General features: G+C 69.2%; 1 non-coding gene across 1 annotated transcript; it reads left to right on the top strand.

Moving 5' to 3' along the window:
• Positions 1-3847: 3847 nt before the first annotated feature.
• Positions 3848-3966, top strand: LOC127041902 (5S ribosomal RNA). The gene has a single exon (XR_007771762.1). It is a non-coding gene; the product is annotated as a 5S ribosomal RNA (ribosomal RNA).
• The last annotated feature ends 9782 nt before the right edge of the window (positions 3967-13748 follow it).

Genomic DNA, 13748 nt, shown 5'->3' with positions numbered 1-13748 from the left:
GGCAAGCCGCTCGGGGCTCACCCTCCTCGGCCGCGGAGGGCGACTTGACCCCGGTCTCCTGGATCTCTCACAAGGAAGGGTGTTTGGATCCCAAATTTTCCCCAGAGCTTCCGGGGGCTGCAGGAAGGTGCCCCCGGTCCCCGGAGCGAAGAAAATCAATTTTTTCCCCAATCTCCGTCGGGACTTCCGAGACCGGGTCCCCGCCGCCCGGCAAGCCGCTCGGGGCTCACCCTCCTCGGCCGCGGAGGGCGACTTGACCCCGGTCTCCTGGATCTCTCACAAGGAAGGGTGTTTGGATCCCAAATTTTCCCCAGAGGCTCCCGGCGCCGCAGAAAGGTGCCCCCGGTCCCCGGAGCGAAGAAAAACAACTTTTTCTCCAGTCTCCATCGGGACCTCCGAGACCGGGTCCCCGCCGCCCGGCAAGCCGCTCGGGGCTCACCCTCCTCGGCCGCGGAGAGCGACCCGCCCCGGTCGTTTGGATCGGGCACATGGAAAATTTTTACAAAATTTCAACGGAGGCTCCGGGCACTGCTAGAAGGTCCCCCCGGTCCCTGGAGCCAAAAAAAAAATTTTTTTTCCAAATAAGGATCGGGACCACCCTGACCGGTAGCCGCTTCCAGGCAAGCCGCTCAGGGCTCACCCTCCTCGGCCGCGGAGAGCGACTCGACCCCGGTCTTTTGGATCTCGCACACGGAAGGGTGTTCGGATCCCAAATTTTCCCCAGAGCTTCCGGGGGCTGCAGGAAGGTTGCCCCGGTCCCCGGAGCGAAGAAAATCCTTTTTTTCCCCAATCTCCGTCGGGACTTCCGAGACCGGGTCCCCGCCGCCCGGCAAGCCGCTCGGGGCTCACCCTCCACGGCCGCGGAGGGCGACTTGACCCCGGTCTCCTGGATCTCTCACAAGGAAGGGTGTTTGGATCCCAAATTTTCCCCAGAGCATCCCGGCGCCGCAGGAAGGTGCCCCCGGTCCCCGGAGCGAAGAAAATCAATTTTTTCCCCAGTCTCCATCCCGACTTCCGAGACCGGGTCCCCGCCGCCCGGCAAGCCGCTCGGGGCTCACCCTCCTCGGCCGCGGAGAGCGACTCGCCCCGGTCGTTTGGATCGGGCACATGGAAAATTTTTACAAAATTTCACCGGAGGCTCCGGGCACTGCTAGAAGGTCCCCCCGGTCCCTGGAGCCAAAAAAAAAATTTTTTTTTCCAAATAAGGATCGGGACCACCGTGACCGGGTAGCCGCTTCCAGGCAAGCCGCTCAGGGCTCACCCTCCTCGGCCGCGGAGAGCGACTCGCCCCGGTCGTTTGGATCGGGCACATGGAAAATTTTTACAAAATTTCACCGGAGACTCCGGGCACTGCAAGAAGGTCCCCCCGGTCCCTGGAGCCAAAAAAAAATTTTTTTTCCAAATAAGGATCGGGACCACCGTGACCGGGTAGCCGCTTCCAGGCAAGCCGCTCAGGGCTCACCCTCCTCGGCCGCGGAGAGCGACTCGCCCCGGTCGTTTGGATCGGGCACATGGAAAATTTTTACAAAATTTCACCGGAGACTCCGGGCACTGCTAGAAGGTCCCCCCGGTCCCTGGAGCCAAAAAAAAATTTTTTTTTCCAAATAAGGATCGGGACCACCGTGACCGGGTAGCCGCTTCCAGGCAAGCCGCTTGCGGCTCACCCTCCTCGGCCGCGGAGGGAGAATTGACCCCGGTCTTTTGGATCGGGCACCTGGAAGATTATAACACTTTCTGCAAGGAGACTCCGGACACTGCCGGGAGGTCACCCCGGTCCCTGGAGCAAAGAAAGGGAAAATTCTCGAATAAAGGCTCCGGTCCTCCGAGACCGGGTCCCCGCCGCCAGGCAAGCCGCCCGGGGCTCACCCTCCTCGTTCGCGTAAAGAGACTTGCCCTCCGTCGTCTGGATCGGTTCGATGGGAGTCAGCGCCTGCTGAAATGCTGCCCTCCTGTGGAACAAGGTGAGATTAACTCGGGACCAACCGGCCAGCAGGTCAACCCGGTTCTCCAATCGGCCACCGGGTCTACCCGGTTCTCCAATCGGCCACCGGGTCTACCCGGTTCTCCAACCGGCCACGAGGTCAACCCGGTTCTCCAACGGGCCACGAGGTCAACCCGGTTCTCCAACGGGCCACCAGGTCAACCCGGAGCTCCGACCGGGCACCAGGTCAACCCGGTTCTCCGACCGGCCACCAGGTCATCCCGGAGCTCCGACCGGCCACCAGGTCAACCCGGTTCTCCGACCGGCCACCAGGTCAACCCGGAGCTCCCACCGGCCACCAGGTCAACCCGGTTCTCCGACCGGCCACCAGGTCAACCCGGAGCTCCGACCGGCCACCAGGTCAACCCGGTTCTCCGACCGGCCACCAGGTCAACCCGCAGCTCCGACCGGCCACCAGGTCAACCCGGTCCTCCGAACGGGCACCAGGTCTACCCGGTTCTCCGACCGGCCACCAGGTCAACCCGGTTCTCCGACCTGACACTAGGTCTCCCCGGAGCTCCGACCGGCCACCAGGTCAACCCGGTTCTCCGACCGGCCACGAGGTCAACCCGGAGCTCCGACCGGCCACCAGGTCAACCCGGTTCTCCGACCGGCCACGAGGTCAACCCGGAGCTCCGACCGGGCACCAGGTCAACCCGGAGCTCCGACCGGCCACCAGGTCAACCCGGTTCTCCGACCGGCCACGAGGTCTCCCCGGAGCTCCGACCGGGCACCAGGTCAACCCGGAGCTCCGACCGGGCACCAGGTCAACCCGGTTCTCCGACCGGCCACCAGGTCAACCCGGAGCTCCGACCGGCCACCAGGTCAACCCGGTCCTCCGAACGGGCACCAGGTCAACCCGGTTCTCCGACCTGGCACTAGGTCTCCCCGGAGCTCCGACCGACCACGAGGTCAACCCGGAGCTCCGACCGGGCACCAGCTCAACCCGGTTCTCCGACCGGCCACCAGGTCAACCCGGAGCTCCGACCGGCCACGAGGTCAACCCGGAGCTCCGACCGGCCACCAGGTCAACCCGGTTCTCCGACCGGCCACCAGGTCAACCCGGAGCTCCGACCGGCCACCAGGTCAACCCGGTTCTCCGACCGGCCACCGGATCAACCCGGAGCTCCGACCGGCCACCGGGTCAACCCGGTTCTCCGACCGGCCACCGGGTCAACCCGGAGCTCCGTCCGCCGGAGGGTGAACCGGGTGGACCTGGTGGCCGGCGGGCGAACCGACCACCAGGTACCCCCGGAGCCCCGACCGCCGGAGGGAGAACCGGGTAGACCTGGTGGCCTGGAAGGGACTTGGAAAAATATTTCGCCGAGACCGCCGCCTGGGGAACGACTTTGAAGACGCCCAGGGCTCACCCTCCACGACCGCGGACAACGACTTGCCCCCGGGCGTTTGGATCGAGCACATGGGAAATTTTAGCAAATTTTGCCCCGAGGCTCCAGGCACTGCTGGAAGGTAACCCCGTTCCCCGGCGGAGTAAATTTAAAAAAAAAAAAAAAAAAAAGGATCGGGACCTCCGAGACCGGGTCCCCGCCGCCCGGCAAGCCGCCCGGGGCTCACCCTCCTCGGCCGCGGAGAGCGACTTGAACCCGGTCGTTTGGATCGGGCACCTGGAAGATTTTAATTTTTTTTTTTTTTTTTTTTTCCCAAATTTTGCCCACAGACTCCAGGCGGTGCTGGAAGGTCACCCGGGTCCCCGGAGCAGAAATTTTTTTTTCCCTCCCTACTTCTTCATCGTTTCTTCTCTCTCTCCCCAAATTGGCCCGAGACCATTGCGGTCGGGCAGGCCATATGCGTCGGCGGCGGTGGAGGCGGGGGCCGTGAAGCGGACGAGGAGGCGCGGAGCCGGGTGCCTACGGCCATACCGGACCGAAAGCCCCCGATCCCGTCCGATCTCGGAAGGTAAACCGTCCCGGGCCTGGCTAGTACTTGGATGGGTGACCGCCTGGGAATCCCAGGTGCCGTAGGCAGCTTTTCCCGGTCCCGGCCGGCTCCCTCCTTTTCCGGGCAGGGAGGGAGGGAGGAAGGAACCGGGGCGGGGGACGAAAAGCAGCCTCCTCGCCCCCGAGTTCCCCCCCGCCCGAGGGACCGGAGGGACGGACGGCGGGGACCGGGGTCCCAGGGGCCGACTCGACCGAGGACCCGGGATTCTCAAACTTTCAGGGGGAGACCCGGGGCCCCGGAGGGACCGGCCCGGACCCCTACGGAGCCTCTGAGCCCGGCCCCCGGCTCGCAGGACCGCCCCGAGCGCCCCCGCGGCAGAGCAGGCGAGGCCTGGCCCGGCTTGAGTTCGACGGGTGGGTGGCTCCCCCGGGCTCCCACCACGGAGGACTCACCGCTCCCAAAATCTCAGGGGGGGACCCGGGGTCCCGGGCGGACTCGCCCGTACTCCTTCGGGGCCTCTGAGCCGGGGCCTCGGCCCCCAGGACCGCCCCGAGTCCCCTCGCACCGGCCCAGCGGAGGCCTGGCCTGGCCTGAGGACGGCGGGTGTGTGGCTTCCCCCGGCTCCCTCCACGGAGGACCCACCGCTCCCAAACTCTCAGGGGGAGTCCCCGGGCTCCGAGCGGACTCGGCCGGACCCCTTCGGGGCCTCTGAGCCGGGGCCTCGGCCCGCAGGTCCGCCCCGAGTCCCCTCGCGGCGGCCCGGGCGAGGCCTGGCCTGCGCTAAGGACGGCGGGTGTGTGGCTCCCCCGGGCTCCCTCCACGGAGGACCCACCGCTCCCAAACTCTCAGGGGGAGTCCCAGGGCTGCGGGCGGACTCTCCCTGACCCCTTCGGGGCCTCTGAGCCGGGGCCTCGGCCCGCAGGTCCGCCCCGAGTCCCCCCGCGGGGGCCCGGGCGAGGCCTGGCCTGCGCTATGGACGGCGGGTGTGTGGCTCCCCGGGGCTCCCTCCACGGAGGACCCACCGCTCTCAAACTCTCAGGGGGAGTCCCCGGGCTGCGGGCGGACTCGCCCGGACCCCTTCGGGGCCTCTGAGCCGGGGCCTCGGCCCGCAGGTCCGCCACGAGTCCCCCCGCGGCGGCCCGGGCGAGGGCCTGGCCTGGCCTGAGGACGGCGGGTGTGTGGCTTCCCCCGGCTCCCTCCACGGAGGACCCACCGCTCCCAAACTCTCAGGGGGAGTCCCCGGGCTCCGAGCGGACTCGCCCGGACCCCTTCGGGGCCTCTGAGCCGGGGCCTCGGCCCGCAGGTCCGCCCCGAGTCCCCCCGCGGGGGCCCGGGCGAGGCCTGGCCTGCGCTAAGGACGGCGGGTGTGTGGCTCCCCCGGGCTCCCTCCACGGAGGACCCACCGCTCCCAAACTCTCAGGGGGAGTCCCCGGGCTGCGGGCGGACTCGGCCGGACCCCTTCGGGGCCTCTGAGCCTTGGTCTCGGCCCGCAGGTCCGCACCGAGTCCCCCCGCGGGGGCCCGGGCGAGGCCTGGCCTGCGGTAAGGACGGCGGGTGTGTGGCTCCCCCGGGCTCCCTCCACGGAGGACCCACCGCTCCCAAACTCTCAGGGGGAGTCCCCGGGCTCCGGGCGGACTCGCCTGGACCCCTTCGGGGCCTCTGAGCCGGCGTCTCGGACCGCAGGTCCGCCCCGAGTCCCCCCGCGGGGGCCCGGGCGAGGCCTGGCCTGCGCTAAGGACGGCGGGTGTGTGGCTCCCCGGGGCTCCCTCCACGGAGGACCCACCGCTCCCAAACTCTCAGGGGGAGTCCCCGGGCTGCGGGCGGACTCGGCCGGACCCCTTCGGGGCCTCTGAGCCGGGGCCTCGGCCCGCAGGTCCGCCCCGAGTCCCCCCGCGGCGGCCCGGGCGAGGCCTGGCCTGCGCTAAGGACGGCGGGTGTGTGGCTCCCCGGGGCTCCCTCCACGGAGGACCCACCGCTCCCAAACTCTCAGGGGGAGTCCCCGGGCTGCGGGCGGACTCGGCCGGACCCCTTCGGGGCCTCTGAGCCGGGGCCTCGGCCCGCAGGTCCGCCCCGAGTCCCCCCGCGGCGGCCCGGGCGAGGCCTGGCCTGCGCTAAGGACGGCGGGTGTGTGGCTCCCCGGGGCTCCCTCCACGGAGGACCCACCGCTCCCAAACTCTCAGGGGGAGTCCCCGGGCTGCGGGCGGACTCGGCCGGACCCCTTCGGGGCCTCTGAGCCTTGGTCTCGGCCCGCAGGTCCGCCCCGAGTCCCCCCGCGGGGGCCCGGGCGAGGCCTGGCCTGCGGTAAGGACGGCGGGTGTGTGGCTCCCCCGGGCTCCCTCCACGGAGGACCCACCGCTCCCAAACTCTCAGGGGGAGTCCCCGGGCTGCGGGCGGACTCGGCCGGACCCCTTCGGGGCCTCTGAGCCTTGGTCTCGGCCCGCAGGTCCGCACCGAGTCCCCCCGCGGGGGCCCGGGCGAGGCCTGGCCTGCGGTAAGGACGGCGGGTGTGTGGCTCCCCCGGGCTCCCTCCACGGAGGACCCACCGCTCCCAAACTCTCAGGGGGAGTCCCCGGGCTCCGGGCGGACTCGCCTGGACCCCTTCGGGGCCTCTGAGCCGGCGTCTCGGACCGCAGGTCCGCCCCGAGTCCCCCCGCGGGGGCCCGGGCGAGGCCTGGCCTGCGCTAAGGACGGCGGGTGTGTGGCTCCCCGGGGCTCCCTCCACGGAGGACCCACCGCTCCCAAACTCTCAGGGGGAGTCCCCGGGCTGCGGGCGGACTCGGCCGGACCCCTTCGGGGCCTCTGAGCCGGGGCCTCGGCCCGCAGGTCCGCCCCGAGTCCCCCCGCGGCGGCCCGGGCGAGGCCTGGCCTGCGCTAAGGACGGCGGGTGTGTGGCTCCCCGGGGCTCCCTCCACGGAGGACCCACCGCTCCCAAACTCTCAGGGGGAGTCCCCGGGCTGCGGGCGGACTCGGCCGGACCCCTTCGGGGCCTCTGAGCCGGGGCCTCGGCCCGCAGGTCCGCCCCGAGTCCCCCCGCGGCGGCCCGGGCGAGGCCTGGCCTGCGCTAAGGACGGCGGGTGTGTGGCTCCCCGGGGCTCCCTCCACGGAGGACCCACCGCTCCCAAACTCTCAGGGGGAGTCCCCGGGCTCCGGGTGGACTCACCCGGACCCCTTCGGGGCCTCTGAGCCGGGGCCTCGGCCCGCAGGTCCGCCCCGAGTCCCCCCGCGGCGGCCCGGGCGAGGCCTGGCCTGCGCTAAGGACGGCGGGTGTGTGGCTCCCCCGGGCTCCCTCCACGGAGGACCCACCGCTCCCAAACCCTCAGGGGGAGTCCCCGGGCTCCTGGGCGGACTCGGCCGGACCCCTTCGGAGCCTCTGAGCCCGGCCCCCCGCCCGCAGGACCGCCCCGAATCGCCCCGCGGCGGCCCAGCGGAGGCCTGGCCCGGCCTGAGGACGGCGGGCGTGTGGCTTCCCCCGGCTCCCTCCACGGAGGACCCACGCCTCCCAAACTCTCAGGGGGGCTCCCAGGGCCCCGGGCGGACTCGCTCGGACCCTGCCGCCGGCCGTCGGCCCGCAGGACCTCCCCCGGTCCGTCCCTTCCGCCCTCGAGGCTGCCCGGGGCCAGAGCGGGCGTGCGGCTCCCCCGGGCGTCCCGCGCGGAGGACCCACGGCTCCCGTGCTATCGGGGGGAGTCCCGGGTGCCCGGGGGGACTCGGACGGACCCCGCGACCGGCCGTCGGCCCGCAGGATATCCCCCTGTCCCTCCTCCCCTCCCCCGCGGCGGCCCGCGCCAGGGCGGGAGTGTGGCTCCCCCCGGGCTCCGTCCGAAATTTGACGGGAGAACGCCGGAATTTCCCACCGGTCCCCGGAGGTAAAAAGCGGGCAGGGAAAAGTGGTGGGCAAATAAAGGAAGAAAGAAAAAAAAAAAACCGAAAAAAGGATCGGGCCCTCCGAGACCGGGTCCCCGACGCAGGGCGAGCCGCCCAGGGCGCTCCTTCCTCGGACGCGGAGAGTGACTCGCTCCCGGTCGTTTGGATCGGGCACACGGAGGAGCAGTGCTGCCCTCCTGTGGACAAACTTGAGATTACCTCGGGAAAGGGGACTTTGCCGATTCGGACAGCCAGCCGCTTCCCGGCGGTCGACCCGCTCCACGAGAGTTCGGCAGAGGACCGTGAAACCTCACCCCGGGGAGTCTTGGGGAACGGCCCGGAAGCCTGACCCCGGAGCGCCCGGGGTGGTGGGTGGGACGACACGGAAGCCTCACCCCGGAGAGCCTGGGGGACGGACGAACGGAAAGCCTTCCCCGGAGAGCCGGGGGACGATCCGGAAGCCTGCCCCGGAGAGCATGGGGGACGACCTGGAAGCCTTCCCCGGAGAGCTTGGGGGAAGACACGGAAGCCTTCCCGGACAGGCTGGGGGAGCACCTGCTTCTCTTCCCCGGAGAGCCTGGGGGACGACCTGGTAGCCCTCCCCGGAGAGCCCGGGGGAGCACCTGGAACTCTTCCCCGGAGCGCCTGGGGGACGGACGATCTGGAGGCCTTCCCCGGAGAGCATGTTGGACGACCTGGAAGCCTTCCCCGGACAGACTGGGGGAGCATCTGGAACACTTCCCCGGAGAGCCTGGGGGACGACCTGGTAGCCTTCCCCAGAGAGCCTGGGGGACGACCTGGAATCCTTCCCCGGAGAGCTTGGGGGACGACACGGAAGAATCCCCGGACAGACTGGGGGAGCACCTGCTTCTCTTCCCCGGAGAGCCTGGGGGACGACCTGGTAGCCTTCCCCGGAGAGCCTGGGGAGCGACCTGGTAGCCTTCCCCGGAGAGCCCGGGGGAGCACCTGGAACCCTTCCTCGGAGCGCCTGGGGGACGATCTGGAGGCCTTCCCCGGAGAGCATGGGGGACGACCTGGAATCCTTCCCCGGAGAGCTTGGGGGACGACACGGAAGAATCCCCGGACAGACTGGGGGAGCACCTGCTTCTCTTCCCCGGAGAGCCTGGGGGACGACCTGGTAGCCTTCCCCGGAGAGCCTGGGGAGCGACCTGGTAGCCTTCCCCGGAGAGCCCGGGGGAGCACCTGGAACCCTTCCTCGGAGCGCCTGGGGGACGATCTGGAGGCCTTCCCCGGAGAGCACGGGGGACGACCTGGAAGCCTTCCCCGGACAGACTGGGGGAGCATCTGGAACCCTTCCCCGGAGAGCCTGGGGGACGACCTGGTAGCCTTCCCCGGAGAGCCTGGGGGACGACCTGGTAGCCTTCCCCGGAGAGCCTGGGGAACGACCTGGGAGCCTTCCCCGGAGAGCCCGGGGGAGCACCTTGAAGCCTTCCCCGGAGAGCCTGGGGGACGACCTGGAAGCCTTCCCCGGAGAGCTTGGGGGAAGACATGGAAGCCTTCCCCGGAGAGCCGGGGGGACGACCAGGAATCCTTCCCCGGAGAGCCAGGGGGACGAGCTGGAAGCATGGCCTGGCCTGAGGACGGCGGGTGTGTGGCTTCCCGCGGGCTCCGTCCGAAAGTTGACCGGAGAACGCCGGAAGGTCCCGCCGGTCCCCGGAGCTAAAAAGCGGGCAGGGGAGAAAAAAAAAAAAAAAAAAAAAAAAAAAAAAAAAAAAAAAAACCGAAAAAAGGATCGGGCCCTCCGAGACCGGCTCCCCGCCGCAGGGCGAGCCGCCCAGGGCGCTCCCTCCTCGGACGCGGAGAGTGACTCGCTCCCGGTCGTTTGGATCGGGCACACGGAGGAGCAGTGCTGCCCTCCTGTGGACAAACTTGAGATTACCTCGGGAAAGGGGACTTTGCCGATTCGGACAGCCAACCGTTTCCCGGCGGACGACCCGCTCCACGAGAGTTCGGCAGAGGACCGTGAAGCCTCACCCCGGGGAGTCTGGGGGAACGGCCCGGAAGCCTTACCCCGGAGCGCCCGGGGTGGGGGGTGGGACGACACGGAAGCCTCACCCCGGAGAGCCTGGCGGACGGACGAACTGGAAGTCTTCCCCGGAGAGCCTGGGGGACGATCTGGAAGCCTGCTCCGAAGAGCATGGGGGACGACCTGGAAGCCTTCCCCGGACAGACTGGGGGAGCATCTGGAACACTTCCCCGGAGAGCCTGGGGGACGACTTGGTAGCCTTCCCCGGAGAGCCCGGGGGAGCAGCTGGAACTCTTCCCCGGAGCGCCTGGGGGACGATCTGGAGGCCTTCCCCGGAGAGCATGGGGGACGACCTGGAAGCCTTGCCCGGACAGACTGGGGGAGCATCTGGAACACTTCCCCGGAGAGCCTGGGGGACGACCTGGTAGCCTTCCCCGGAGAGCCTGGGGGACGACCTGGTAGCCTTCCCCGGAGAGCCTGGGGGACGACCTGGTAGCCTTCCCCGGAGAGCTTGGGGGACGACACGGAAGCCTTCCCGGACAGACTGGGGGAGCACCTGGGACTCTTCCCCGGAGAGCCTGGGGGACGACACGGAAGCCTTCCCCGGAGAGCTTGGGGGACGACACGGAAGCCTTCCCGGACAGACTGGGGGAGCACCTGGGACTCTTCCCCGGAGAGCCTGGGGGACGACACGGAAGCCTTCCCCGGAGAGCTTGGGGGACGACACGGAAGCCTTCCCGGACAGACTGGGGGAGCACCTGGGACTCTTCCCCGGAGAGCCTGGGGGACGACACGGAAGCCTTCCCCGGAGAGCCTGGGGGATGACACGGAAGCCTTCCCCGGAGAGCCTGGGGGACGACCTGGTAGCCTTCCCCGGGGAGCCTGGGGAACGACCTGGTAGCCTTCCCCGGAGAGCCAGGGGGACGAACTGGAAGCATGGCCTGGGCTGAGGACGGCGGGTGTGTGGCTTCCCCCGGGCTCCGTCCGAAAGTTGACCGGAGAACGCCGGAAGGTCCCGCCGGTCCCCGGAGCTAAAAAGCGGGCAGGAGGGAAAAAAAACCGAAAGAAGGATCGGGCCCTCCGAGACCGGGTCCCCGCCGCAGGGCGAGCCGCCCAGAGCGCTCCCTCCTCGGACGCGGAGAGTGACTCGCTCCCGGTCGTTTGGATCGGGCACACGGAGGAGCAGTGCTGCCCTCCTGTGGACAAACTTGAGATTACCTGGGGAAAGGGGACTTGGCCGATTCGGACAGCCAGCCGCTTCCCGGCGGACGACCCGCTCCACGAAGGTTCGGCAGAGGACCGTGAAGCCTCACCCCGGGGAGTCTGGGGGAACGGCCCGGAAGCCTTAGCCCGGAGCGCCGGGCGTGGACGACACGGAAGCCTCACCCCGGAGAGCCTGGGGGACGGACGAACTGGAAGCCTGCCCCGGAGAGCCCGGGGGTCGAGCTGGAAGTCTTCCTCCGAGCGCCCCGGGGGGACTGACGAACTGGAAGTCTTCCCCGGAGCGCCTGGGGGACGGACGACCCGGAAGGCTTCCCCGGAGCGCCTGGGGAACGATCTGGAAGCCTTCCCCGGAGAGCGTGGGGGACGACCTGGAAGCCTTCCCCGGACAGACCGGGGGAGCATTTGGAACACTTCCCCGGAGAGCCTGGGGACGGCCTGGTAGCCTTCCCCGGAGAGCCGGGGGGACGACCAGGAATCCTTCCCCGGAGAGCCAGGGGGACGAGCTGGAAGCATGGCCTGGCCTGAGGACGGCGGGTGTGTGGCTTCCCGCGGGCTCCGTCCGAAAGTTGACCGGAGAACGCCGGAAGGTCCCGCCGGTCCCCGGAGCTAAAAAGCGGGCAGGAGGAAAAAAAAAAAAAAAAAAAAAAAAAAAAAACCGAAAGAAGGATCGGGCCCTCCGAGACCGGGTCCCCGCCGCAGGGCGAGCCGCCCAGGGCGCTCCCTCCTCGGACGCGGAGAGTGACTCGCTCCCGGTCGTTTGGATCGGGCACACGGAGGAGCAGTGCTGCCCTCCTGTGGACAAACTTGAGATTACCTGGGGAAAGGGGACTTTGCCGATTCGGACAGCCAGCCGCTTCCCTGCGGACGACCCGCTCCACGAAGGTTCGGCAGAGGACCGTGAAGGCTCACCCCGGGGAGTCTGGGGGAACGGCCCGGAAGCCTTAGCCCGGAGCGCCGGGCGTGGACGACACGGAAGCCTCACCCCGGAGAGCCTGGGCGACGGACGAACTGGAAGCCTGCCCCGGAGAGCCCGGGGGTCGAGCTGGAAGCCTTCCCCCGAGAGCCACGGGGGGACGGACGAACTGGAAGTCTTCCCCGGAGCGCCTGGGGGAGCACCTGGAAGCCTTGCCCGGACAGACTGGGGGAGCATCTGGAGCACTTCCCCGGAGAGCCTGGGGACGGCCTGGTAGCCTTCCCCGGAGAGCCGGGGGGGACGACCAGGAATCCTTCCCCGGAGAGCTTGGGGGACGACGCGGAAGCCTTCCCGGACAGACTGGCGGAGCACCTGGGACTCTTCCCCGGAGAGCCTGGGGGACGACCTGGAAGCCTTCCCCGGAGAGCCTGGGGGACGAACTGGTAGCATTCCACGGAGAGCCAGGGGGACGAGCTGGAAGCCTTCCCCGGAGCGCCCGGAGGGGACGACACGGAAGCCTTCCCGGACAGACTGGGGGAGCCCCTGGGACTCTTCCCCGGAGAGCCAGGGGGACGGGCTGGAAGCCTTCCCCGGAGAGCCTGGGGGACGAACTGGTAGCATTCCACGGAGAGCCATGGGGACGAGCTGGAAGCCTTCCCCGGAGCGCCCGGAGGGGACGACACGGAAGCCTTCCCGGACAGACTGGGGGAGCACCTGGGACTCTTCCCCGGAGAGCCAGGGGGACGGGCTGGAAGCCTTCCCCAGAGAGCCTGGGGGAGCACCTTTGAAGCCTTCCCCGGAGAGCCTGGTTGACGACCTGGAATCCTTCCCCGGAGAGCCAGGGGGACGAGCTGGAAGCCTTCCCCAGAGAGCCTGGGGGAGCACCTTTGAAGCCTTCCCCGGAGAGCTTGGGGGACGATCTGGAAGCCTTCCCCGGAGAGCCAGGGGGACGACATGGAAGCCTTCCTGGAAAGACTGGGGGAGCACCTGGGTCTCTTCCCCGGAGAGCTTGGGGGACGAACTGGAAGCCTACCCCGGAGAGCCAGGGGGACGACCTGGTAGCCTTCCATGCAGAGTCTGGGGGAGCACATGGAAGCCTTCCCCGGAGAGCCCGGGGGACGATCTGGAAGCCTGCCCCGGAGAGCCCGGGGGTCGAGCTGGAAGCCTTCCCCCGAGAGCCACGGGGGGACGGACGAACTGGAAGTCTTCCCCGGAGCGCCTGGGGGACGGACGATCTGGAAGCCTTCCCCGGAGAGCCTGGGGGAGCACCTGGAAGCCTTCCCCGGACAGACTGGGGGAGCATCTGGAACACTTCCCCGGAGAGCCTGGGGACGGCCTGGTAGCCTTCCCCGGAGAGCCTGGGGGAGCACCTGGAAGCCTTCCCCGGAGACCCTGGGGGACGACCTGGAATCCTTCCCCGGAGAGCTTGGGGGACGACACGGAAGCCTTCCCGGACAGACTGGGGGAGCACCTGGGACTCTTCCCCGGAGAGCCAGGGGGACGAGCTGGAAGCCTTCCCCAGAGAGCCTGGGGGAGCACATGGAAGCCTTCCCCGGAGAGCCCGGGGGACGATCTGGAAGCCTGCCCCGGAGAGTCCGGGGGTCGAGCTGGAAGCCTTCCCCGGAGAGATTTGGGGGAGCACCTGGAAGATTTGCCCGGAGAGCCTGGGGGAGGACTATTAAGCCCCCCGGACCTGCCGGGGCTCGACTATTAAGCCTCCCCGGACCTGCCGGGGGTCGACTATTAAGCCTCCCCGGACCTGCCGGGGGTCGACTATTAAGCCTCCCCGGACCTGCCGGGGGACGACTATTAAGCCTCCCCGGACCTGCCGGGGGTCGACTATTAAGCCTCCCCGGACCTGCCGGGGGTCGACTATTAAG

The sequence above is a fragment of the Gopherus flavomarginatus genome (assembly GCF_025201925.1).
Source record: "Gopherus flavomarginatus isolate rGopFla2 chromosome 13 unlocalized genomic scaffold, rGopFla2.mat.asm SUPER_13_unloc_7, whole genome shotgun sequence".
In the NCBI taxonomy this organism is placed as follows: Eukaryota; Metazoa; Chordata; order Testudines; family Testudinidae; genus Gopherus; species Gopherus flavomarginatus.
This window is presented reverse-complemented; position numbering and strand designations above follow the sequence as displayed.